We start from the raw sequence: 26,093 nt of genomic DNA on the forward strand, positions 1-26,093 counted from the left end.
TGTTCTGGTGAAGAACATTGTATGACCTTAACCGGTATGACCTTAACCAGTCTGGTTTCTATTCTGCAGATAGTTACTTGTGAGTTTCTGCTCACCATGGTTTTTCCCATTTGGGTTTCCACGTCAAATATATTGTGTTATGGTGATTGTGGTTTTGTGGGTGAATGCTTTATTTGCTATTTGGTTTGCATTTATCTTAACCAGTTTATTAGTGAATCTGTTATACCGGTTATCTGCTAAACTGTTTAAGAGTTTGAGTTCAGTATTGTTTGGTATACTAACTCACCCCCCCTCTTAGTATTCATCAAAGACTTGTAGGATTGTAATTTGGCCTGTTTCACCTTGTCATCTCATTTGTAAATGCTCTTTAGTTTGTCCCAAATTTCCTTGGCTGACTTACAATGCATAACTTTGACAAATTCAATGTTAAATAAACCACATAGTATAGTAGTTTTAGCTTTGGCATTATTTTCATAATCCCTTTTCTCCATAGGATCACTTAAAGGGAGGCTAGGCATAATATAACCATTTTCTACTGCCATCAAAACATCAAAACCTAAGGAAGAAACATAACTTTCTATTCTAATTATTCAAAACCCATAATTGGTACCATCAAACAAAGGTGCCTTATTACATGAAAATCCTTCCAAGTTAGCCATGTGTTCTATAGCCAAGATCTATATAGACTGTGTTGACATATTGACATAACTAATAATGTGATGAAATTGATGAACCAGTACAAGGACTGTTGGTGATGATTTAGTTGAGATGTTGTTTGATGACTTGATGATCAATTTTTGTTGTCATTGATGGAAACTATGGTTACATCATTTTATCATGTTATCTAAGTCATCTATGATTGAACAGAAAGCTATGGAATGGATTTGATAGTTAACTGGCAAATAAGACTTTAACCGGTAAATGTGAAACTGTGTTATGCTTAAGTAATTGGATCTTGATATTGATGAAGAATTTGGTGTTGCGGTTTGGAATAAGTGTTGGTAATATTGTAATGAGGTTATGACTAGAACCACATCATGTTTTGGCTACTAGAAGTCATGTTTGTAATTGATTGATGTATTTTCTATAGGGTTTTAGTAGGGTTTAAGAACCGGTATTCAAGTCTTATAACCGATAATGATTTTGAGTTCGACGGTGTATTACATTATGTTTTTTAAGTTGGTGATGACATGGCTGAAACTCCATGAAGTGTTTGAGTGATGTTTTGGTGCAATCAAAGAGAGAATTTCTTGGGAATGAGTGAAGTGCTTAGTAGAATGAGCTAAGGATTTGAATGTGTATCAGATCGATGTGCAGTGATCATTCAACAACTGCAATTGATTTGTAATTAATTGTAATAATCCATATGATGATCTGTAATGATTTGTAAAGATTTGTGACGATCTATGATGTAAATCTTAGGGTTTTATAACGGACTAAGTTGTAAAGTCTATTTAGGGTAAGTCTGTGGTGATTTACTATGTCAGTGATCAAGAGAATAGTGTGTGGCCGAACCAGTGTGTGTGCCTGCAAGAGAGAAGCAGGAGCATAAAAGGATCTATACAAGCAAGAATGGTATTTTTAGATCATACATCTATTGTTCCCTAACGGTTGCAGCACACTCAAAATCCCTTAACCGAGTAGGTCCTGACAGGCCTGATTGTATAAATCCCTTCATCGGGTGACTCATTAGCTTGGGTTCTAAATCCTTTCACAAGGTTACTCCTAACAAAGTAAAGCTCCTAACAAGGTTGAGGTAAATCCCTTAACCGGGGGACTCCTAACAGGGTCTGCTCCTAACTAGGTATATTTGTAAGCTCCTAACCGGGCTAGGATCCTAAGAGGGTGCATTCCAAAAGAGCAAAAATCTTGTGGGTACCAATTCCCACTGTGGTTTTTCCCATTTGGGTTTCCACATGAAAATCTTGGTGTTCATGTGTTGCTTGATTTCTTATGTGTTGAGTTGATATCTTTCTATTGCATGCATGATATGAAACACTTAAATGAGTTGTTTGATAAATCTGATTAGCAGTATGATTTTAGTTGTTATCGATATTGTTTATGAGTTGTTTTGAAAGAAGTGTTTGGTGGTTGTTAAAGTTTTAAAGTTTATTGCTATTACTGATTCACCCCCCTCTCAGTAATAACCAGTTCCTCACAAATAACAATTAGTATCAGATCATTAGTCCTCTATGAGTAGAAGCTTAACCGTTTGAGGAAAAGATCTAGAGGAAAATGATGAAGGAGGGTCCGAAGTTTACTAAGGACAACTACACAATATGGAAAGATAAAATGAAGATTTATATCAAAGGCATGGCTTCTCAATTTTGACAACATGTTACTACTAAGTATGTACCCCCTACCGGTCCTCTAACTCCAGATCAACTTAAGGAGCATCATGAAAACAATCAATCACTGGAAGCTATTGTAAGTGCATTATCTGATACTAAATACATTGATGTACATGGATTAGAAACTGTATCTAAATTTTGGGAGAAATTAGAACTAATCTATGGTGGTGACAAACATGTTCGAAAATATAAGGAAGAGAGTCTTAGAGGTAAATTTGATGATATGAGAATGGTAGAAGGTGAAAATATAGCTCAGTATGGACAAAGGATTAAAGAGGTTGTCAGTGGTATTAAGAGTGTTGGAGGAAAGATTGAAGATGACACTGTTGTAAGTAATATGTTAAGAACTCTTTTGCCTGCCTATGCTATAAGAGTTTCTACTATTCAAAAGTTAAGGCCAGTAAGTAGTGATAAGGTCACTATTGATTCTCTTATTGGTAAACTGTCTGCATTTGAATTAAATAGTTTTGATAACAACATTTCTAAGACATCTGAATCAGCTTTTAAGGCATCTGCAACCGGTATACCTATGAGAAAAGGGAAGGATGTATGTCATTGTTATGATTGTAGATCTATTCATGGTGGTAGCAAAGGAAACAATGATGATGAAGACCATGTGATTGAGTTTGGAGCTCTTCGGGCTAATAGACTTCTAAGAGGCACTGGTAAATATAAAGGTAAACTACCTCTTAAGTGTTTCTCTTGCAATAAGATTGGACATATTGCTGTAAATTGACCTAACAGTGATAATAAGGAGAAGTTTAGGAAATATAAAGGAAAATGGAAGAAACAATGCTATGTTGCAGTTGGTGAAGGTGTGACAGATGAGGAATCTGAAGATGATGACAATGAGGAGATTGTCTTTGTTGTTGTGAAGGAAGATCTGACTGATGAAAAGGCCTTGGTATCTCAATTTGACTCTAGTGATGAGTGGATAATAGATAGTGGTTGTTCACATCACATGTCTGGTGATAAGATCAAATTCATATCCCTTGAAGAGTTTGATGGCGGTGTGGTAAGATTTGGTAATAACTCACCCTGCATGGTAAAAGGTAAAGGATCTATTTCACTGAATGGTAAGAGTAATGCAATGATGTTTATTTGGTTGAAGGTTTAAAACATAACTTGTTGAGTGTTGGACAACTAAATGATAAAGGATATCACCTTGATTTTAAAAAAGGAGTGTGTAGGATCATGGGATGTAATGGAGATTTGATTGCTATTGGTAAACATAATAGAGGTAATCTTTTTCATCTGAATGCTAATGTGAATAGTTATTTGGTGGCTAAAATTGAACATAGCTGGTTGTGGCACAAAAGGTTCTGTGATGTCAACTTTGATAATTTGATAAAGGTTAGCAAATCAAGTATGGTGAAAGGTATGCCCCAACTTGTGCAACTGGATAATGTGTTACGCAAAGATTGTCAGATGGGTAAGATGACTTCGACATGTTTTAAGAGTAAATCTTTTTCTTCAGAGCATATTCTTGATTTAGTGCATACTGATCTTTGTGGTCCTATGAGGACTAGAAGTTTTTATGGTGATAAGTATTTTATGATTTTCACTGATGATTTTTCAAGGATGACGTGGGTAACTTTCTTGGAGGAGAAATCTGAGGTGTTCAACAAATTCAAGATCTTTAAAGACCATTTGAAAATGAAGTGCTTAAGATCTGACCGGGGTGGATAATTTACTTATGATGAGTTTACTAGGTATTGTGAAGAACATGGAATAAAGAGATAGATGTCAGCACCTAGGAATCCACAACATAATGACATTGCAGAGAGAAGAAACGAAACAATAGTGGAAGCTACTAGAACAATGTTGATACAAGGAGATGTTCCAAAAATGTTTTGGAGAGAAGCAATTAGCACTGTTGTTTATACTTTGAATTGGGTTCTTGTGAAGAAAGGTAATGATAAAACACCTTATGAACTTTGGCATGGTAAGATTCCTATTGTCAGCTACTTTAAAGTTTTTGGTAGTAGATGTTTTATTAAGAGATGATTCTATTGGAAAGTTTGATGTGAAGAGTGATAAAGGGATATTTCTTGGATATTCTACCAAGAGTAAAGCATTCAAATGTTATAATAAAAGGACAAAGAAAATTGTTGAGAGTGTTAATGTTAAAATTGATGAATTTTTTGACAAACTTGATGAGTCTAGTAGACCTGAGCCTGCTGATGACAAACATAAACTTGTGTATATTGAATCAGAAGTGCAGAAAAAAGATGAGTAGAACAATGCAGAAATAGGAGCTCAATCAATAAGTGATGAAGAAGATGATGAACATGAAGCAGAAAACATTGCGTTGAAAATGATAATCCCAAGATATGTAAGGCTAAATCATTCAGAAGATCAGATTATAGGTGACAAGATTGTTGGTGTGCAGACAAGAAGAAAAATCAGAGAGAATTCCTGTCTGATTTCAACTATTGAGCCAAAGAATGTTAGAGAAGCTTTGAAAGATGAAGACTGGTTGAATGAAGAACTTGACCAAATTGAGAAGAACAATACATGGTCTCTTGTTCCTAGACTGGAAGACAAAAATGTTATTGGGACAAAATGGGTATTCAGAAACAAACTTAATAAGGATGGTGAAGTTGTTAGAAACAAGGCGAGGTTGGTTTGCACTGGTGGCAAGACTTGAAGGTGTTAGAATGTTGCTTGCCTTTGCTACTTTTAAAGGATTTAAGGTATATTAGATGGATGTTAAATCAACTTTTCTGAATGGTATCTTGGAAGAAGTATATATAGAACAACTGGATGGTTTTGCATTGAGTGAAGATGAAAATATGGTTTGCAAACTACACAAGGCACTATATGGATTGAAGCAAGCACCTAGAGCATGGTTTGAAAGATTGCATGCACATTTGATCAAGATAGGATTCCAGAGAACCAGTGAAGATAGTAACATATATTTGAAGATTGACGGAGACAAAATGTTACTTTTTGAAGTTTTTGTTGATGATATAATATTTGATGGAAATGATGACATGTGTATGTCTTTTCCAGATGAAATAAAGAAATAATTTGAGATGTCTCTTATCAGTGAGATTAAATTCTTTATTGGTTTTCAGATTCAACAAATTGAGAATAGAATATTTATCTGTCAGACTAAGTATGCAAAAGAAGTCTTGAATGCTTTTGGCATGGAAGATTGTAAATCAGTTGGTACTTCGATGGTGACAGGTTGTAAATTATCAAAACAAGATGATTCACTGTCTGTGGGTGAGAAAGAATATAGGTCTATGATTGGAAAGTTGCATCATGTTGTTCACAATAGACTAGATATTGCACATGTTGTTGGATTGGTTGCAAGATTTCAGAAAGATCCTAGGGAGACACACATGGTGGTGGTAAAAAGGATATTCAGGTATTTGAAAGGAACAATTGATTATAGTTTGTGGTATCCTTACAATGATAATGTTTTTTTAAAAAAATTCACAGATGCAGACTGGGCTGGAAATGTTGATGACTGGAAAAGAACAATCGATGGATCTTTCTTTTTTAGGAGAAAGATTGGTGTCCTGGATAAGCAAGAAATAGTCTTGTACTTCACAATTTACTGTTGAAGTAGAATATGTGGAAACATCAATGAATTGTACTCAGGCTATATGGGTGAGACATATTTTGGAAGGTTTTAAGGAAGACATGTCTGAATTGGTGACTATTCATTGTGATAACACTAGTACTATTAATATTTCAAAAAATCCTATGTTACATGCAAGAACAAAGAACATTGAATTGAAGTATCACTTTTTGAGGGAAAGAGTATAGGAGAAGAAAGTAAAAATGGAGTATGTGTCTAGCAAAGAGAAATTAGAAGATATATTCACTAAACCTTTTCCTAAGACAACCTTTGAATATCTCAGAGGTAGATTAGGGGTTGTACCCCTGCACAAGATCAACTAAGATGTTGGTGATGCATCAATCCAGTGAACTCATTGAATATCTTTTAGTTTTGGATTGATGTGAAGTGGGCTACTCCTCAGGGGGAACAACTATGATGAGATAATAAGAGATCAAGACAACAGAGGTATTTGCACCTTTGGCATTGCCGTCAAAGGGGGAGAAGAATTTGTTGAAGATCAGCCATGAGAAGAAGAACTAGATAACCAACATAAGAGGAGATGTTGAGAAGGATGAGCAAGTACATAACAAATCAGTTCAGTTGAGCATGATGAGGTTTTTTAGTGTTGCCATTAATGCCAAAGGGGGAGATTGTTGGCATATTGTTATAAGTGATAATGCAATGATATTGATGAACCGGTACAAGGACTGTTGGTGATGATTTAGTTGAGATATTTTTTTATGACTTGATGATCAATTTGTGTTGTCATTGATGGCAACTATGGTTACATCATTTTATCATGTTATCTAAGTCATCTATGATTAACTAGAAAGCTATGGAATGGATTTGATAGTTAATTGGCAAATAGGACTTTAATTGGTAAATGTGAAACGATTGTATGCTTAAGTAATTGGATCTTGAGATTGATGAAGAATTTGGTGTTGTAGTTTAAAATATGTGTTGGTAACATTGTAATGAGGTTATGACCAGAACCACATCATGTTTTGGCTACCAAAAGTCATGTTTGTGATTGACTGATGTATTTTTTGTAGGGTTTTAGTAGGGTTTAAGAACCAGTATTCAAATCTTATAACCAATAATGATTTTGAGTTCGACGGTATATTATATTATGTTTGTAAGTTGGTGATGACATGGCTAAAACCATGTAAGTATTTGAATGATGTTTTGGCATGATCAAAGAGCGAATTTCTTGGGAATGAGCAAAGTGCTTAGTAGAATGAGCTAAGGGTTTGAATGTGTATCAGATTGATGTGCGGTGATAATTCAATGACTGTAATTGATTGTAATGATCCATATGATGATATGTAATGAGTTGTAAAGATCTGTGATGATCTATGATGTAAATCTTAGGGTTTTATAACCGACTAAGTTGTGAAGTCTATTTAGAGTAAGTCTGTGATGATTTACTATGTCAGTGATCAAGAGAAGAGTGTGTGGCCTAAACAGTGTGTGTCTGCAAGAGAGAAGCAGATTAGAGCATAAAAGGATCTGTACAAGCAAGAGTGCTATTTTTAGATCATACATCTGTTGCTCCCTAATAGTTGCAGTAGACTCAAAATCCCTTAACTAGGTAGGTCTCGACAGGCCTGATTGTATAAATCCCTTCACCGGGTGACTCATTAGCTTGGGCTCTAAATCCTTTCACAAGGTTACTCCTAATAGGGCCAAGGTAAATCCCTTAATTGGGGGACTCCTAAAAGGTTCTACTCCTAACCGGGCATATTTGTAAGCTCCTAACCGGGCTAGGCTCCTAACAGGGCACATTCCGAAAGAGTGCAAAAATATTGTGGGTACCAATTCCCACCGTGGTTTTTCCCATTTGGCTTTCCACATGAAAATCCTGGTGTTTATGTGTTTCTTGATTTCTTATGTGTTGAGTTGATATCTTTCTATTGCATGCATAATGTAGAACACTTAAATGAGCAGTTTGATAAATTTGAATAGCTGTATGATTTCAGTTTTTACCGGTACTATTTATGAGTTGTTTTGAAAGAAGTGTTTGGTGTTTGTTAAAGTTTTAAAATTTATTGTTATTACTGATTCACCCCCCTCTCAGTAATAACCGATTCCTCACAAATAACAAATTGATTAGGTCTTTTTTAAGAATTGACTTTGATACCAATTGTAGAACACACATTTACAACTGAGAGAGTGTGGGGTGAATCAATAGTAAATAAATCTTAAATTCTTTAATTAACTTATTCAAAAGTTTTAAACTAAATTTTGAATTGAAAGCTCTAGACTAAACTCTGAAACAATAGCATACAATGAGACCAATGCACAAGAAAATACATGGAAACCCTACCAAAATCTTATATGAGGGCACCAACTACTTTGAAGCACCCTCATTATCCTTAGGCACTAACCTTAAGGATATTATAAATGAAATACAACTAAAATCAATGCATTTTGAAGGAATACAAATAAAAATGTTATAAGCATAATTATATCACCCTTTGGTAACTTAGATTGTTCCAATTATAACATTCTGCAAACATATTATCACAACTTATGTATTTATCAATATTCTTCAACAACCTATTAAGTCAAACTCAAAACAACCATCAACAATATAAAAACATATCATTGTTAATCCCGAGTCTACAAAATCTGAAATCTATAATAAAATAGTTTCCAAAACACTTCAAACAACTTCAGATTTACAGTGCAAAATGATCTCACCAAAATTGTACTGATCTTTTATTGTTTACTTTATCTCTTCAGTTTCACAATAAAAGATATATAAATTCTCTTTATACTTCTTATTTTAATAACTTAATATTGCAGTCATTATTCAAAATCCATTCACAATTATCAAAACTTCTTCTCCTTAATGGGTATTGTTCTCATGTTTGAAATCATCAAATCTACATTAATTAGGCTGAAAGGACGAATCACAAAAATCCTTAACTAATTAAGCTAATTTTAAACACAATGCAATGAAAAAAGTGATAGAAATAGAAAAAATTAAACCAAATTAAAATTCCCTATTCTCCACTTGTGTTTCCATTGTTCTTCTCCATTATTGTTGGTTGATTGGTGGCTCTCAGGTATTGCACTTGATTTCTTGCATAAGATGGACAATAACTTTGAAGATTGTGATTCTTTATTCTGGATTCTAAATGCTGAATGCTAGATTGAAAATGATGAGATGAGGTTGAATTTATAGATTTTCAACATAGAAGGGGTGTGAATTTGAACTCATGTGTTGATGATTGATAGACATCTGAAATTCATTGATCTATTAACTCATTAGATTGAGGAGTCAACTGAATTGTTTAGAGAGTGAACTCAATAGATTGGAGAGTGAACTCAATAGATTGGCTAGTGAACTGAATAGACTAGTCAGTTGACTAAATTGATTGATCAAATGACCGAATTGATGGATTAGAAGACTGAAATGGTTGATTAGTCATAAAAACTGATTTTGAGTGAAAATGGGAGATTGAGGAGTTAACTAAGTTAACTAATTAGATAACTAATTTGATCAATCAGTTTTGATTTTAGCATGTGCTGTAGGATTTTGAAATTGAATTTGATTTGATTTTCATTTTCAATTTGGATTTGAATGTGGACTTTCGAATGTTGAAATGCACATGAAATTAACTAAAATTCAGATTTGGTGAAATATGAATTTGGAAGAAATGAAATTAATTGGAATTAAGTGAAATTTGAATTTGGGAAAAAAGGAAATGAAATTAGATGGAATTATTTGGAATTTTAATTTGGGGATTTGGAAGAATTAAATTAATTAATTAAATAGTTTAAGTGAAATCATTTAATCATAGGAAATTGAATTAATTAAATAATAAAGATGATTTAACTAAGGAAAATGTCACAATTAATTAAATAATTTATATTTAATTAATAATTGAGATAGGGTTAACTGATTAAATGATGAAATGATAGGAATTTGATAATTAGAAATGTTGAATGTGATGATTAGAAGAAATATTTAATTTAATCAAATAATTAAAGAATTACTTAATTAAATAGACAAATAATTAGTGTAGAAACAACGAGACATTTTTTAGGTGTCTACATTTGCCCCTCTTTGACACATTTTTGGAATGATGTAGTTTCAAAGAAAATAAAAAAACTTCTGCCCTAGTATGCCTGACGACATTTAGGGTATAAATATGCCCCCTTGGAAAAAGTGGTCGAAAATTTGTGGAACGAAGACCATTTTTTCAAAATTGTGCTAGTAATCGATCATGTGAAGTTTGGTAAGATTTGGATCTTGTTTGGTATGGCTACGACTACGTTAAATTTGGAGGGGTCCATGTACGTTTGGGTGACAAAAACCCTGATTTTGAGGTTTAAGTTGAAATTTGATTTTGATTTGAGCTCATTTGCACTCATTTGCTTTGTAAGAATTCCTTGAGATTATAGTGCTTTCGATGTCCTTGGAGCGAGATGATGGGTCATAGAGTGAGGTTGCATTTTTTTGAGTGAGTGCGCTTGTACCAGAGATCTCTCAGCATTGGTGGAATGGTGAGTTTTCAGGAATTTTACCCATTTTTGTCTGTTTTTTCCAAAAAAAATCATCGTTTATGGATGGGTCAAAATTATCTCATTTGCAATTGATTATCGATTAATTCACATTTGATAATAATAATTCACAATTGATGTAATTAATTTGCACTTGATAAAATTGCCCGCAATTGCTATTGATGATGCACAATCAAGATTATTAATTCGCAATTGAAATTTTTAGTTTGCATTTGCCAATTTTGGTTCGCACTTGCCTTAATTGATCCACAATTGAAAATATCAGTTCACATTTGCCTTCATTGATCCGCAATTAAAAATATCAGTTCACATTTGACATGATACAAATTTTTTTATGTTTTCTTGTGATGCGAGTGTTGTATCTAATTTATTTTGTTTATTTTCAAATGTAGGAGAATTATCTGGTCTTGATTGCGAGACAAATGAGGCCAGATGGTCTTGATCGGCGTCATGAGTTAGATGCAAAGGATACTGCTTTTCTTCGATAGGTTGGATTATATCATATAGTGCACTTGCCTGAGGTCACGATCAACATGGCCATGATTACTACCTTGATCAAGCGGTGGCATTTAGAGACTTGTTCATTTCATATTATGACAAGTGAGGCATCTATCACACTTGAGGATGTGTGGTGTATTCTGCACATTCCCATATTTGGTGCTTGATTTACTTTTGATCACAGTGATGGAGTATCTACTTTGTGTGTGCTATTTGAGTGTTCTGAGGATGGTCTTCATATCCAAGGTTGTTATGAGATTCATTGGGATGATTTTGATTATGATGATCTCACTGTTGTTCTTGGTTGCACTGCTGCTGGATTATTGATCCTTGATAGATGTACCCATGGTTTCCCTGTTGGATGGGGATGAGTGATTCAAGATAAAGTTATTGATAGATGAGTGTTTGCTTGGGGTCCTTGTCTTCTTGCCAATTTATATCATCAGATGCATGAGATTGTATATTTACAACAGAAATCCATTGGATGTGGTGTTACTTTGCTCCAGATATGGGCTTGGGAGCACATGGCTATATTTCGTCCTGTGATACATGTTGATTTAGAGCCAGAGTATCCATATGCTTATAGATACACTATTGGAGTGAGACATAGGGCGTTGGGTATCATTTTGTAGTAATTCTCATGGAGACCTTATCTTACTTACCCTAGTTGGGCTGATGATGCCCAACACCTTCCTTTTTGTCGACAATAGAGATATCTGATTGGGTGAGATGTTGGTGGTCATAGGGTTATTGATATGCATCTTCATGGTCATGTACTCCGAAATTTTGGGGAGATATAGGGTATTCCGGATGTGACAACTTATTTTTCTCGTACTACTCGTGAGATTGGTGATTGGGGTACATGTGTGCAGCCTTATGTTGCCATTGTCGAGTTTGATGCTCTTGCTCCTATTCAATGGGGTTGGCGAGTTAGTGTCACAGATCAAGGGACTACAACACAATATAGTGTATAGTGGATACATGATAGGCCCATACCTTTGACAGATCTGATAGTTCTGATTGCTGCTCAATAGATTAGACATAACAGGGGTCCCAGAGGGAGAGGGAGAGTGAGAGATGGTGAGGGACAGGTTAGTTGAGGGAGAGATAGAGGGCAGAGAGATGAAGGAGGGAGAGATGGTGGACAAGGAGGATGAGATAGGAGTCAGATAGATCTGATAGCAACAGTTGCAGAGGAGGTGGAGGAGAGGAGGTGGATATCAGTGGAGGTACTACATCTATGAGAACTTCTGGTGAGAGTGGGAGTGAGAGTGATGAGCCAGTATTAGGCTCATCGAGCAACAATGGAGATGAGGGTGGGGATGGTGGACATGATGTTGATATGCCCCAAGCTATGGAGAGAGGAGATGTGGAGGGAGATGATGATGAAGAGGGAATGAGGGCTCAGGTTAGGAGTTTGGAGGACTTGGTTGCTACTTTGCAGCAGTGGTGGATGGAGGATAGAGATCAGTATCGACGGGCGATGGAGGAGCTTACCACACAAAGAGATCAGATAGCCGGTGAAAGAGAGTAGATAGCCGCTGAGAGAGATCAACTACAAAGGGAGAGAGATGATGCAGTTGGTTCAAACTGCTTATGACCAACATTTTGCTCTGGGTACTGATGCATGTAGGAAGTCTAACAGACTTGATTATGCTACGCATGAGGCTTTGTATTATAGACAACTCTATGATGGTGTCCTTCCTGAGGTACAAAGAGCTCCTAGTTTCAGTGAGTATAGAGGTCGTTCAGGTTCTAGTAGGTCTACTTCTCAATGGACCTGTAGTGGTGGTGTTATGGGTCCACCTCAGACATCTTCGGGACATCCTGGGGCAAGATCTGGTAGGTAGGATCCTCCTAGAGATAGAGGCAACATTGGTTGAGATGTTATGTTATTGATGATGTAGCATAGATACGATGTATTTTGATACATTTTGATGAGATATATGATATGCACTTTTGGTGATATATATTATGGCTAATGTTTTGGTTTTTATTTTATACTTACTTGGTAATGCATCTAATGCTAATGTGATATTATGCAGTGATGTAATGTGCCTTTATTTTGTAATGTATGAATTTATATGTGATGATTGATGACATTCTTGTGGCAATGCAGTGGACTAATGCAATATAATGCAAAGTGAAATTTTTGTTGTGTCAAAATAGGTGTTGAAAATCATGAAATTGGAAGAATTGTTGGTTGTTAGATGGAGAATAGATTAGAAGAAATTATATGAAATGATAAATCAATTGAACCAACCTTTATTTATTCCAAAAGTAGATATAATGGAAACAATTTGATTGATAAGATTTTGATGAAAAAGTCTTCATTGCTTTATTCGTAGTGCAATACATTATCATCATTGAGCCTTATTATGTAATAATGGAACTGATTACACCAAAGTATGAGGAAACAAGATGTATAGATATCTCATTGCAAGAAACAAACAAGTAGTAGACAAGGATTGAACCCTCCATTCTGGGAATTATGCTAGGGGTCGAGGTATGTGTGGCATTCACAAGCTGAATGCTCCTATCACATACACCCACTAGAGAAATTGCCCCAGAGCTTCATTGGTCCAAACCACAAACAAAAAACAAAGAAAAAGGATCATGCTCATCACGACTCCTCTAGTCACTTTTTGGACATCCTTGAGTAGCTAAAAGCAATGATCTTCGCCAATTTGATAAAAGAGTCAACCAAAATAGACAAAACTCAATAGTTGGACTAACTATGTCTTTGCTTTGATAAGTTTGATGTGATTTTGATAATGTCTAGTTTCAGAAGCTTTGGACCCCATTTAAGACCGACCTGTCCGGTTTCGAGTGTACCAATTCTATTTAACACAAGAAGGTGATCACGTTGATAGTTTGATAGTGATTCGATAGATTAGACAGTTGATCAGCTTGATTGCAGATGTTTTGACAAGATAATCGTATCCTTTGTTTAACTTCGTGTGAAGTGTTTGTTGCATATTTGCTAGGGTGTTTGATTCTTGCGAGACAATTTATGGATTTTTGAATGTTTTTGTATTTTGTGGATCTATATTTGATTGTTTTTTGGATTGATTTTTTTCAGGACTTTTATCTGAATGTTTTGATTTTTTCAAGACTTTATCTGAATGTTTTTTATTTTTTCAGGACTTTATCTGAATGTTTTTCATTGATTTTTTCAGGACTTTATCTGAATGTTTTTTCATTTTTTCAGGACTTTATCTGAATGCTTTTTGATTTTTTCAGGACTTTATCTGAAAGTTTTTTTTTTCAGGATTTTATCTCAATGTTTTTTATTTTTTCAGGATTTTATCTGAATGTCTTTTATTTTTTTAGGACTTTTTACGATCTTTAGGATTTTTTCAGTTATGCCCCCAAGTATGCAAACCTGTGATGACATGATGATCTACAGAATGTGGTGGAGACAATAAATTTTTCAAATGCAAATTATGCTAATGCAGTATGCGATATGAAGATGCAGTTCGTAAACAAGGATTAATGTGTGCGCCCCTCATTCTGAAATGCACTGATTGAATTGAAGTTGTGAAGCATTTCAGAGAAAGGAGTTCAATCCATTCCCAAAAGGCTTTAGATCATCCAATCTAGCACACTATATAGCCAAGATTTATGAATAGAGGCGCGAAAAACTTTTCCATCAATTCTTGAAACTTTGATCGTCTTTTGCCAATGTGTGTGCATTTGAATTCATTTTTACTTTTATAACCATCAAAGACCCTTGGAATCCTATGTGGCTAGCTAAGTAAGTTATTCTAACTTCAAAAGCATCCTAGATAGAGCCTTGCTGCCAGCAAGCTTTTAGGGCTCTGACAAGGTTATGCACTGTAATCTCTCAAATATTGCTCCATTTCCAGCAGGCGTCCATAGCCCTGATGAAGTTATTTGCATGTTCCCATAGTCAAGATTTTATTGTCACACTTGTATGCGTGATATTTCAATAATATATCATTTTTTTAAATTTTTCCTTGAGATGGAAATTGGCATAGTATTTTTCTTTTCTTCATTTTCTTGCATTGACTTGTAAGTAATGAAACCTACTTGGGTATGATAATTACAACGACGTTGAAGTAGAATTTTTTGATTTTTCACTAGCCACATAACCAACTAGATATCTGTAATGACTTAGAGCATTGATTAATGTGTGAGGTATAGCAATTGATAAATTTTGGGTAACAAAGTTCAATACTGAAACCTCTACACAACCATAGATAAAGCTCAATGAAAAGGCAATATTTTAAACTGAATGACTAAAGGCCTCCTAAAGAATTCATGATCAAGTATCTAGGAAATGAGTCCACCTTCTTTCCTTTCATTGCAGATAGGTGAACAACTCAGACAATCATCTTGTGTTATTATTGGTACAACTATAAGAGAAAAATCAACAATGGTATGCAACTATATGTTTTGCAATGGTGATATGCAAACAAGTATGATGTACTCTGAAATGAAGATGTGCAATGTAGTAAAGAAATATGCAAATGCATTACTGAAAATTGAAGTGAATCTACCCTTAGATGTAACATATTTTTAGGTGCATGCTGTTAATCAGATCGAGGAGTGGATCTCCCTCCATCATTTGCAAATGATAAGCATCATTTCCAACTACTTTCGTTATAACAAAAGGACCTAACCAGTTAGGCTCGAACTTTCCTAGTTTTTCACGTTCAACGAGATTCCTTTGATTTTATTTAAGAATGATGTCACCTACTTCGAAGAAACATGGGTTTACTCTTTTATTGTAGCTTCTTCTCATTTTGTTTTGATATTCTTGTAAATGATTCAGAGCACTTTGCCATTTTTTCATCTAGGAATTCTAGTTCTTGAAAGCATGCTACTCTGTTGTCTTCTTCTGAGATAAAGTTTTTCAGAGAGACTCTTAGTGATGGAAATTCTACCTCGATAGGTAAAATAGCCTCTGAACCATAAACTAAAGAGTAAGGTGTGGCACCAGTGGCTGTACGAACACCAATTCGATAGACCCAGAGAGCTGGATTCAGCTGGAGATGCCAATCTCGTCCAGTGTCATTGACAACTTTCTTTAAAATTTTCAAAATAATCTTGTTTGTTGCCTCATCTTGACCATTTCTTTGGGGATAGTAGGGTGTCACAAAACATTGTTGGATGTGAAATTGGTTGCAAAGTTCACTTACTTCTTGATGTTTGAAGGGTTATCTGTTGTCAGTTATAATGCACATGGGAACTCCATATCTACAAATAATATAATTCAACATGAATTTAGCTATTTTCTTTCCTGTTGCGAAGGTCATCGGGATTGCCTCAACCCATTTTGTAAAGTACTCAGTAGCTGTGAATATAAATTTATGTTCGTTGGAGGAGGTAGGGTGTATTTTCCCCGCAAGATCTAGTCTCCACTGTGAAAATGGCCATGGTGATGTTATTGGCTGAAGATCTTGAGCAAGTGCATGGATTAGGTTTCCATGTATTTGGCATTGTTTGCATCTTTGGACATTCTTGTAAGCGTCTCTTTCCATTGTAGGCCAATAATAACCTGTTTGCAACAGTGTTTTTGGTAGAGTTGGTCCAGAAGAATGTGCCCCACATATGCCATCATAAACTTCTTTCAGGGTAATTTGTGCCTCCTCAACATTGAGGCATCTGAGTAAGGTGTCATCTATACTTTTTCTGTACAAAGTGTCAGCAATGATTAAATGTCTTGACGATTGTGGGATGAGTGCCTTCCTTTGATTCTGTGAAAGATCAGGAGGTATATATTGATCATGCAGGTATGCATATACATCTCTATACCATGGGGTCTCGGGTCCTATTATCATACATATATATTCTGTGGATGGTATTTCATGAGCTGGCACAATGAGTTGTTCCACTTGAAATGCAAAGTGAGTCCCATCATTTGGCATATCCAAGAGAGAGCCTGCTATTGCCATTGCATCGGATGCCTTGTTCTACGCTCTTGATATTTGTTCAAATGTTACATTGGTGAAGAGTTGCGTGTATTATTCTACCAATTGTTTGTAGGGTGTTAGCTTATCATCTTTTGTACTGTAATCATCATTGAATTGATTAAAAAATGGATGTGTGTTTCTGAAGACTTGAAGTTCCATGATTTTCCACTGTAGTGTAGTACAGAGTCCCACCACTAGGGCTTCATATTCAACAATGTTATTGGTGCAAGGGAAGCTGATCTTGAATGATTTGGGAATTGAATCTCCTCAAGGAGTTATGAATATAATTCCTGCCCCTTCTCTATGATTTGTGTGAGACCATCAAAAAATAGTTTCCAATTTGTTTGTGTTGACAGTGTAAATACTAATTCATCTGGAAAATGTACCACCATTGGATGACTATCTTGTAGGGTGCTTCTGTAAGTTGTTCTGCTATGATTTGTCCTTTAATGGCTTTTTTGTTGACATATTCAATGTCAAATTCAATGATCGAAGTGTGCGATGAGTTGGACTTTATGACTCAATATATAATGTCTCAATTTTTGTGATGCAAAAACTACTGCAAGACATGCTCTTTCTATTGGTGTGTAATTGAGTTTGTATCCAATGAGTGTTCTATTGATGTAATAGATAGCTCTCTCTTATCCTTGTTCATCATGTTGTGCTAGAAGAACACCTAAGGAGGAATTTGTTGCAGCTATATACAGGAGTAATTGTTTCCCATGCATGGGTAGAACCAACACTGGTGTGGACAAAATATATTCTTTTAGTTTCTGGAATGCCTCCCGGCATTGTTGTGTCCATTTGAATGTGACATCTTTCTTTAAAAAGTGTCGAAATGGCTGGCACTTTTCTGCCAATTGGGCAATGAAACGCCTTATGGATTGTAATCTACCTTGCATAAATATGAGTTTGTTGAGTGTAGTGGGTGACGACATGTCTAAAATGGTTTTTACTTTTTTTGGATCTATTTCAATGCCATGATTGGATATAATGAATCCCAAGAGTTTTCTGGATGTTACTCCGAAAACACATTTTTTTGGATTGAGCCTTACATTGTATTGCTCAAGTCTATCAAAGATTTTAGCCAATATGTTTAGATGATCATTTATCGTGTTGGAATTTTCTATCAAATCATCCACATAGTCTTCCATGATTGTGTGTATCATGTCATGGAATAAGGTGTTCATTGCCCTTTAATAAGTAGTGCCTACATTTTTAAGGCCGAATGACATCACATTCCAGCAATATGTTCCCCAAGGATAAGTGAATGCTGTCTTAGGTTGGTCCTCTTTGGCAATTTTGATTTGATTATAACCAGAAAAACCATCCATTAGTGATAGCATTTCATTTCCAGTTGTCGAGTCCGCTATCATGTCTATGTTAGGGAGTGGAAAGTCATCTTTTGGGAAAGCCTTGTTGAGATCTCTTAAATTGGCATAGATCATGATACCTCTAGTATGATTGGTTACTGGGACTAGATTTGAAATCCACTCAACATAGTCTATGGGTCTAATGAAACCCACTTTCAACAATTTTGTAGCTCAATTTTGACTAATAAAGCTATCTAAGGGTGCATCTTTCTGAGTTTTTGTTTATATGGTTTGACTCCTGGTAGTAATGGAAAATGATGTAAGACCAGTTCAGGATCTAGCACTGACATATCTTCATAAGACCATGTAAAATTGATGGGTCTTTGCTTAAAGAATTGGATAAACTTCTCTTTTTTATGTTGGATTTAGGGACTTTGCTAGGTGTATATTACAAACTTTTTCAACATCACCGATATTGATTTCTTTTATTTCTTCTACCAATAGTGTTGATTGTTCATTATCAAGAGGAAGAGTATCCATTCTATTATGAGAAATGTGTTATGCTTCATTATCATTGTCTTGACTAGAAGAGGAGCTTGCTTCTCCGAAATACGTAGTTCTGTTTAGATCTATTACAAAGTCATCCTTGTGATCATCATAAGGGAGTCCATCCCTTACACCCAAGAATTCAACTATAGCTTCATCATTTTGAAACCAATCTAATTGTGGCTTTTCTTTTTGCCCCCAGTGAATCAAATATGGATGTATAAGGGGTAGTCATTGTTCCCTTATGTCGTAGAAGATCCTGATAACATGCATACTTAGTTATTTGGATGACCTGATATGTCCTCATCATAAATTGCTTGTGGGTTGTCATCATTATCAGAGGGAAATTAATCATCATGAGAATCTGTCACACTTTCTATGTATGTTTCACTTTCTGAGACTATGTCACCCATCTCCTCTTGTTCTTGTAACTGAGTTTGATTAGTGGACCTGATTTGTATTGTGGATACCCTTCTTAAGCCTGGTATTAGTCATTGCAATCTTTCTTCATCTGACTCAAATGGAGGAGTTGGAGTTTGGAAAAAGTATTGAAAACAACCAAGGATTAGGCTCATTTGTTGGTGCTAAGCTTGTATATGTTACCATATTTGCTTGTTCAGATATTTCTAGTAGTGTATTTCTAGATGATTCTGTGTTAGTTTCTTGTAGAAGTTTCCTCATATCTTCACCATCTTATTCCATACTAGGAGGTGTTGGTGCACTCCTGCTTCTGTGAGATGAAGAGGGAAATACTTATGTTGACAACTGATTCTGAGGTATGTACTCTAAGAGTAACCTAGGCTTGTTTAGTATATCTAGTGTACATTGCCTTACCTCAGTTATCTTTGGTACATGTTTATATCCTAGCCCTTGATTCTTTTTTTTTTCATGTGGTAGAATAGGTTCTAATATGCCTTGCTTCTGTAACCCCAATCTGGTGGTATCATCGCACCCATGTTTTTGTAGCATCTTGAAGCCATTTCCATACTGGTCTAGAGGTAGCCTAGGTATTGTCATGTCGTCTTCTTCTCTATATATCCAGTGATTGACATCTTCATTTAGAGATTCTTCTTGTAAGTCTCCCCATCTAATGAAAAAGCATGAATCTGAATACTTCACTGTCTCTTTTCCTTTATTTTATTTCATTATTATGTTCTGAGGATTCCCAAAAGACCTAGGAGAAAGAGATGATTGTTTTCCATTTGGGGTACTCAAAATGGAATATTCCCCACAACCAACTTCCTTAATTTGTAAAGAAGATGTGGTAGGTGTATTTTTCTTTGTTTCTGTGATTTATAATGATTTCATTTGTAAGTGAAGTGGAGCTGCTTGATTGTTTGGCACTTGATTATCTGTGCTTGCCCTTAAATAATTGCAGTGTTGAAAAGGGTTTGGGTCACTATGGATGGTGATCTCAATGCCCTTGTATGGGAACTTCACACATTGGTGAAAAGTTGATCATACCATTTGCATGGTATGTATCCATGGGTGGCCTAACAACACATTGTACCCCAACTCTCTGTCTAGGACTTGAAAGGTGATGTATGTTGTAACTGGTCCTATTTGCACTAGCAAAGTCACTACACCCTTAGAAGGGCATTCCTCGTCATCATAAGATTCGATATTTATTCTCTTGGTAGAATCAATATAATATTTAGAATATCCTAAAGCTTTGATCAAATGTAATGTGCATATGTTAAGGCTAGATTCACCATCTTTAAGTACTCTTCGAAATTTCTTTCGTTTAATCAAATCTTCCAAGTGTAAGGGATCATTATGCATGGGTCGATCTGTAGCTACATCCTTCTCAATAAATGCAACCTTTGAAGCTTCCAAGTTTCCAACCATGGACTGGAATGTGTTCTTATCAATATCTTTGGCAACAACTGAATCTTGTAATGCTTTGTCAAGGATTGCCTTATGAGCTGGCAAGATGCGTAGTAACTCAAATAATGAAATTTGAGTTGGAGTTTGCTTCAACTGATCCACCATATTGTAATTGTTGGTTATTGAAGGGGGTTTTGAAGGTACCCCTTGCAATGTGACCTTTGATCTTCTAGTGATGACAACACAATCTCTATTTGTGGGATTTATTATTATTGAGGCCACTATGTCATCTCCTGCATTGAGTGTGTTTATGGCATAATCAAATGCGACATTAGTATAATTGGCAGTATTGTTTTGTGTATTGGAACCATAAGCCTTTCCTTTTTCATGCTTGACAAAGGGATCCTTGAAGATGGTATGATATGTGTTTGGTGTCTTACTAGCATCCACAATAATGTCACATTTATCAATGAGATCTTGTATGGGGTTCTTTAGTTTGTAACAACTTGTTGTCTTGTGACCTTTATTGCAATGGTATTCATAAAAATCATTATCATTCCACCAAGCAGGATTAAATGGACTTGGCTCATAAGGCCTAAATTTTGGTAAAGTTATGTCATTACTTTGTATCAGTTTTTTGAGTGCTAATTCGATAGGTTCACCAAGGGGTGTAAATCTTCTTCTGGGTGCGCCTGCCCTTTGTGGTCTTGGATTTCTTGACTGCCGTGCATTGGTGTTGTTTATCTGAGTTTGATTTTTACTGGCAAGATCAACTGGTCCTTGTAGAGATACTGCTGATTGAGCTATTTTTACAACACGGGCATCAACAATTCCATCATTTGTGACATTCTTATTCCTAGGCCAAAATTTTGGCCTTTCATTGTTTGTACTTTTGTTTGGCCCATTATCTTTGTGGTGTTTCAGTATCCCTTGCTCTAATAGGCCTCTTTCATATTTGATGCCTTTTTCTATGATGTCTTTAAAATTGTTTAGTCATTGCATTTGTAATGGATACTTAATTGGAGGTACAATATTTTCATTGAAAATGTCTACTTGCTCAACTTCAGGGATGTGACTAAGACATCTGCAGTATAAACCTCTCCATCTTTGCAAGAATGTAGCAAAGGTTTCTCCTTCCTTTTGCTTTGTTGCACATAAATCCATCAAGGTAACTGTATTATCTATATTGAATGAAAAGTTTGATATGAATAACTCAGCCAGTTCACCCCACGAAGCAATCTTAGGTGGGAGGTGTGAAAACCATTCTAATGCTACCCCTCCAAGACTTTTGGAAAATAGCCTCATTAAGTATGTATTATCATGGGCTTCCTTGATACATACCATGAATAATTCTCTGTCATGATCTCGAGGATCACCTTTCCCTCTATATTTGTCAAACCTTGGAGTTTCAAAATGCGTGGGAAAATGTGGCATGTATAACTTTTTGTCAAAAGGACATGGATGGAGGTCCTCCATTGTATAACTCTTTTTATTGTTGACTGTTTGCATACTGGTCATCTGTTTCTGAAGATTCTCCATTTGTTGAGTCAGGATCTCTATTTGCGTCAATGGTGTATTGACTTGATGAGTGTTTCTCACAAAAGGGATAGTATTGGAGTACCTTTGAGCTTGCTGAAATGTAGACTAACCATGTAGTTGTGTACCATAAGTCCCACTAGATGGTGTAGTATGAAAATTATGCATTGACATTCAGTTGAGTTGAGCTAGTTATTCCTTGATTCACATTTTGGCCACTGTAGGTGGATCCACCTAAAACTAAAGGTTGAGGTATACTTGTTGAAGCAGGGTTTTGAGCTATTGTAGCTTGCGTTGTTACATTGGGAATTGTCTGAGATGTAACATTAGTACTTGAGGATGCAATTGTTGACGATGTTGAAGTTGTAGTTGCTTGAGTATTTTGAGATACACCCTGGGTTGATGTAGCAAGTATTGCTTGATTCTGTGTAACAGTAGGTACTTGAGGAACATTTTGATTCAATGTCACACCTACCATCAATATAGCCCAAATTTCCACCCGTGGAAGTAATTTGGCCCCATTTTGGACTCATAGTGCGAGATATCTGTCTCTATCATTATTGATGAGAGCATTGAGAATTATAAGTGTTGCAAGATCTTGTTGGGCTGCTTCCAATTCTTCTTTTGTTAGATTATGTATTTCATCAATGGAAGGTATCGTGTTTGTGTTTAGTGATAAGGTTGTGGGTCTCCGACCCAGTGTTTGTTGATTTGTGGACAAGTTCATATTCCATGTTGGGTTAAGTGAAGGGTCATTGTTAGGTTCCATTTGATGTTTTTCCTTTTGAGCAACGTGATCTTGACTCATTAAGACTCTCTAAAATGCAAATGCAAGACTCAACTAAATGAAGGTAGGTATGCTTCTAAGACTTTTTAAATACTAAAATGCAGATAATGCAATCTATGAGTGAAGACTTGCTATCAAGGATTTCAGAATTCAAACTCAAGATCTTCAATGTATTGCTGAAAGGATTCAAATTCTGCCTCTTCTTTGATTTGATTTTTGAGGTCTATGTCAATTTGTACTGACTTCCAAACTTCCTCATCTATGAAAGCTTGGACTATGTCAAATTGGTCTTGATCAACTATCAATTCCTCAGCAAGTATGTTTAACCCATCAATTATTTCTACTTGAACGTTGTTCGACCCAAGATTGAGTTGCTCAAATGGTAATTTATCATTTCCTTTCAAACCCATATGCTAAAGATTACAATACCGACTATATGGAACCTAGGAATGATTGATACTTTGCTTTAAGGACTCTAACGAGGATTTACAAAATCTCATATGGTCTTTTCAACCAATTGTCTGATGGCTTCCTTTTGAGCGGCCATTTTGATCTTTTTCCTCATTTTTTCATCAAGATGGACAGATTTTTGAATCTCATTACCTATGAAGGTTTCAACTATATCATACTGAGAACGATCAACTTTTAGTTTCCAAGCAAGGTTGTCCAAACTATCAATTATTGCTAATTGGTCATTGTTTGGCCCAAGATTGGGTTGCTCAAATGGAAATTCATCGTCTCCTTTTAGACCCATGTATTGAGGTATGTTTCTTAGACTCTAATGCAATACTGAATTCTATATGAGTGAATGCAAACTTGATTGAAGACTACTCTTTTTGTGATGTCAGGATTTGTGCAAAAACTTTGTGCAATATGATGACACTAAAGGACTTATGCATGAACTAGATGTCTAGGACTTAAGATCACTTTAGAATGTTATGTTTTCCATCTTTGAATTTTGCAAAAGTTTTGGTTTGATGTTGATGTTTGACTTTGTTGAGGGACTTGACCTTGTTGATGTTTTTGATTAAACCTGGTTGAGATTCCACTTTGTTTTTTGGTATTTTCTAAAATGTTTGAATTTGGTGAAATGTAGCAAAGGACACAAAAGACACATCAAAAAGAATAATACCATGAAAATAATACTTGTTTAAAGAACTTTTTTCAAATTCTCATGAATGTTGGAGTCTTTTTCAAAAACCCCTTTTGTTTTCGCTGTAATTGGTCAATCGATAGAACATTAAGCAAACTCTCCTAATGGTCAAAAGGTCACAAGTATTACCACAACTCACATCTTGATACTCCGTCAGCTCAAATAGCCATGTCACACCCTAGGGTGCACCTATTTTTTTGCCCTTTTCTAGAAATTAGGCCAAAGAAGATTGCTCCTCAATTGGCCTGTTATCCTTGGATTTATATGGTGAGTGTCTTGGGGGTAGATTCTTCCCCACCCGTGCACTGTGATAATTCAAGTGTCTGATTACTGACTCAATTGGGCTTCTAATTTCTAAAGTGTTTAGAAAGGGTTCCGTTCGAGTGGTCACAATCAACAGCATTTTACATTCCGTTGAGGGAGGTCTCCTAGTTTGTAGAGGTTACACTCTACAGATTTTAACGTATCGTATAGGCACCGAGGGAGGCATAACGTTGTTGTGACAACATGTAACACTCATCACATATGTATTTATTTATAGTGGATTAGATTACTTGACTTTAGGCGTTGCCACTTAGGTCATTCCCCTCTCACCGGCCTTAATGGTGCCCTAAGGGAAACTCGGGAGGGCAGGCCTTCTAAAGGATGTAAGTACAAAAATTTACTGAAAGCATAAAAGAAGAGAGTTTGGTTTTTTGATCACCCATTGAAGGGGAAAGCATAATACCTATCCCTTCGAAGACACGAAAAAAAGAGTTCTTTTTATCCTTCCATTGCAATGATTTTCTATTCTAAGTGGAGATGTTGCTCCACATAGGCATGGTGTTCATTTTTAACCTTCATAACAATTTGTGAAAGAACATGAAAGAATTTGATTTTGTTCTTTTTAAAAGCACCATAAGAAGTTTTGTACTCTAACCCTGCACAGAGAATAAGGTTAGTAGACATATGATGGGCTATCCAGCCTAATTTTCTCAGTTACAGAGCTCTATCTTTTCACAAACAGAGAGAAATTCTGATAAAAACCAAAACTAAATAAAGATAAAATATAAAAAACCTAAACTTGCAATTGCACACTAACTACTGAGCAATTGAGAACTGGTATCTGATCAATTAAGAACTGATATGTTGTCAATTACGAATTATTGTGATAGCAATTGTGAAATGATGCCTGAGCAATTGCGTAGCAATATCAGGTCAATTGCTCATTTTTTATTTTTTATTTTTTAAATAAACAACAGGAAAAGACAAAAGATAAAGATTTATTCTGCAATGATGTTATCCCAAATCACATGAGCTATCACATCAATGTCGTCATAAAATTTGTATTTGGCAATGAATTAGTGGATGCTTATATGGTATTGGGTGATTTCTTTTTTTCTTCAATTTCGCGAAGCTCTCTTTCTTCTTTTAGGAGTCTTTCATATGCTTTTTGTTCTCTCATATGCTATCTTTCCCTCCTTGCACCCGAGATTTTGAAGGTTACCTTTCCTGCCATTGGATTAGACACATTTTTTGCAAAAAATGAAAATTTTCATAATTGAAATTTTTTTATGGGTTAGGTGTGCAAGATCAACTTATTAAGAAACAACAAACAAAAAATTATTTTTTTCCTTTTTTGAGCAATTGCGGATCATTTTTGCAATTGCGGCAGATTTTACTATCAATTGCAATGGATTTTGATAGCAAGTGTGGATAAATATTCGCAATTACAAATTTTTGTCTGATCAATTGCACATTTTGGTTTTCTGTGCACGTACGAATCTGCAAAATCAATCAAAAGCAACAAATGAAGGTTAGCATTTCTTCACGTCGGGTTCAAAAATTGTTCTCATGTTTGAAATCATCAAATCTACGCTAATTAGGCTGAAAGGATGAATCACAAAAATCCTTAACTAATTTAGCTTATTTTAAACACAATGCAATGAAATAAATGATAAAAATAGAAAGATTAAACCAAATTAAAATTCCCTATTCTCCACTTGTGCTTCCATTGTTCTTCTCCATTATTGTTGGTTGATTGGTGGATCTCGGGT

Source organism: Cryptomeria japonica, chromosome 10 (assembly GCF_030272615.1).
Source record: "Cryptomeria japonica chromosome 10, Sugi_1.0, whole genome shotgun sequence".
In the NCBI taxonomy this organism is placed as follows: Eukaryota; Viridiplantae; Streptophyta; class Pinopsida; order Cupressales; family Cupressaceae; genus Cryptomeria; species Cryptomeria japonica.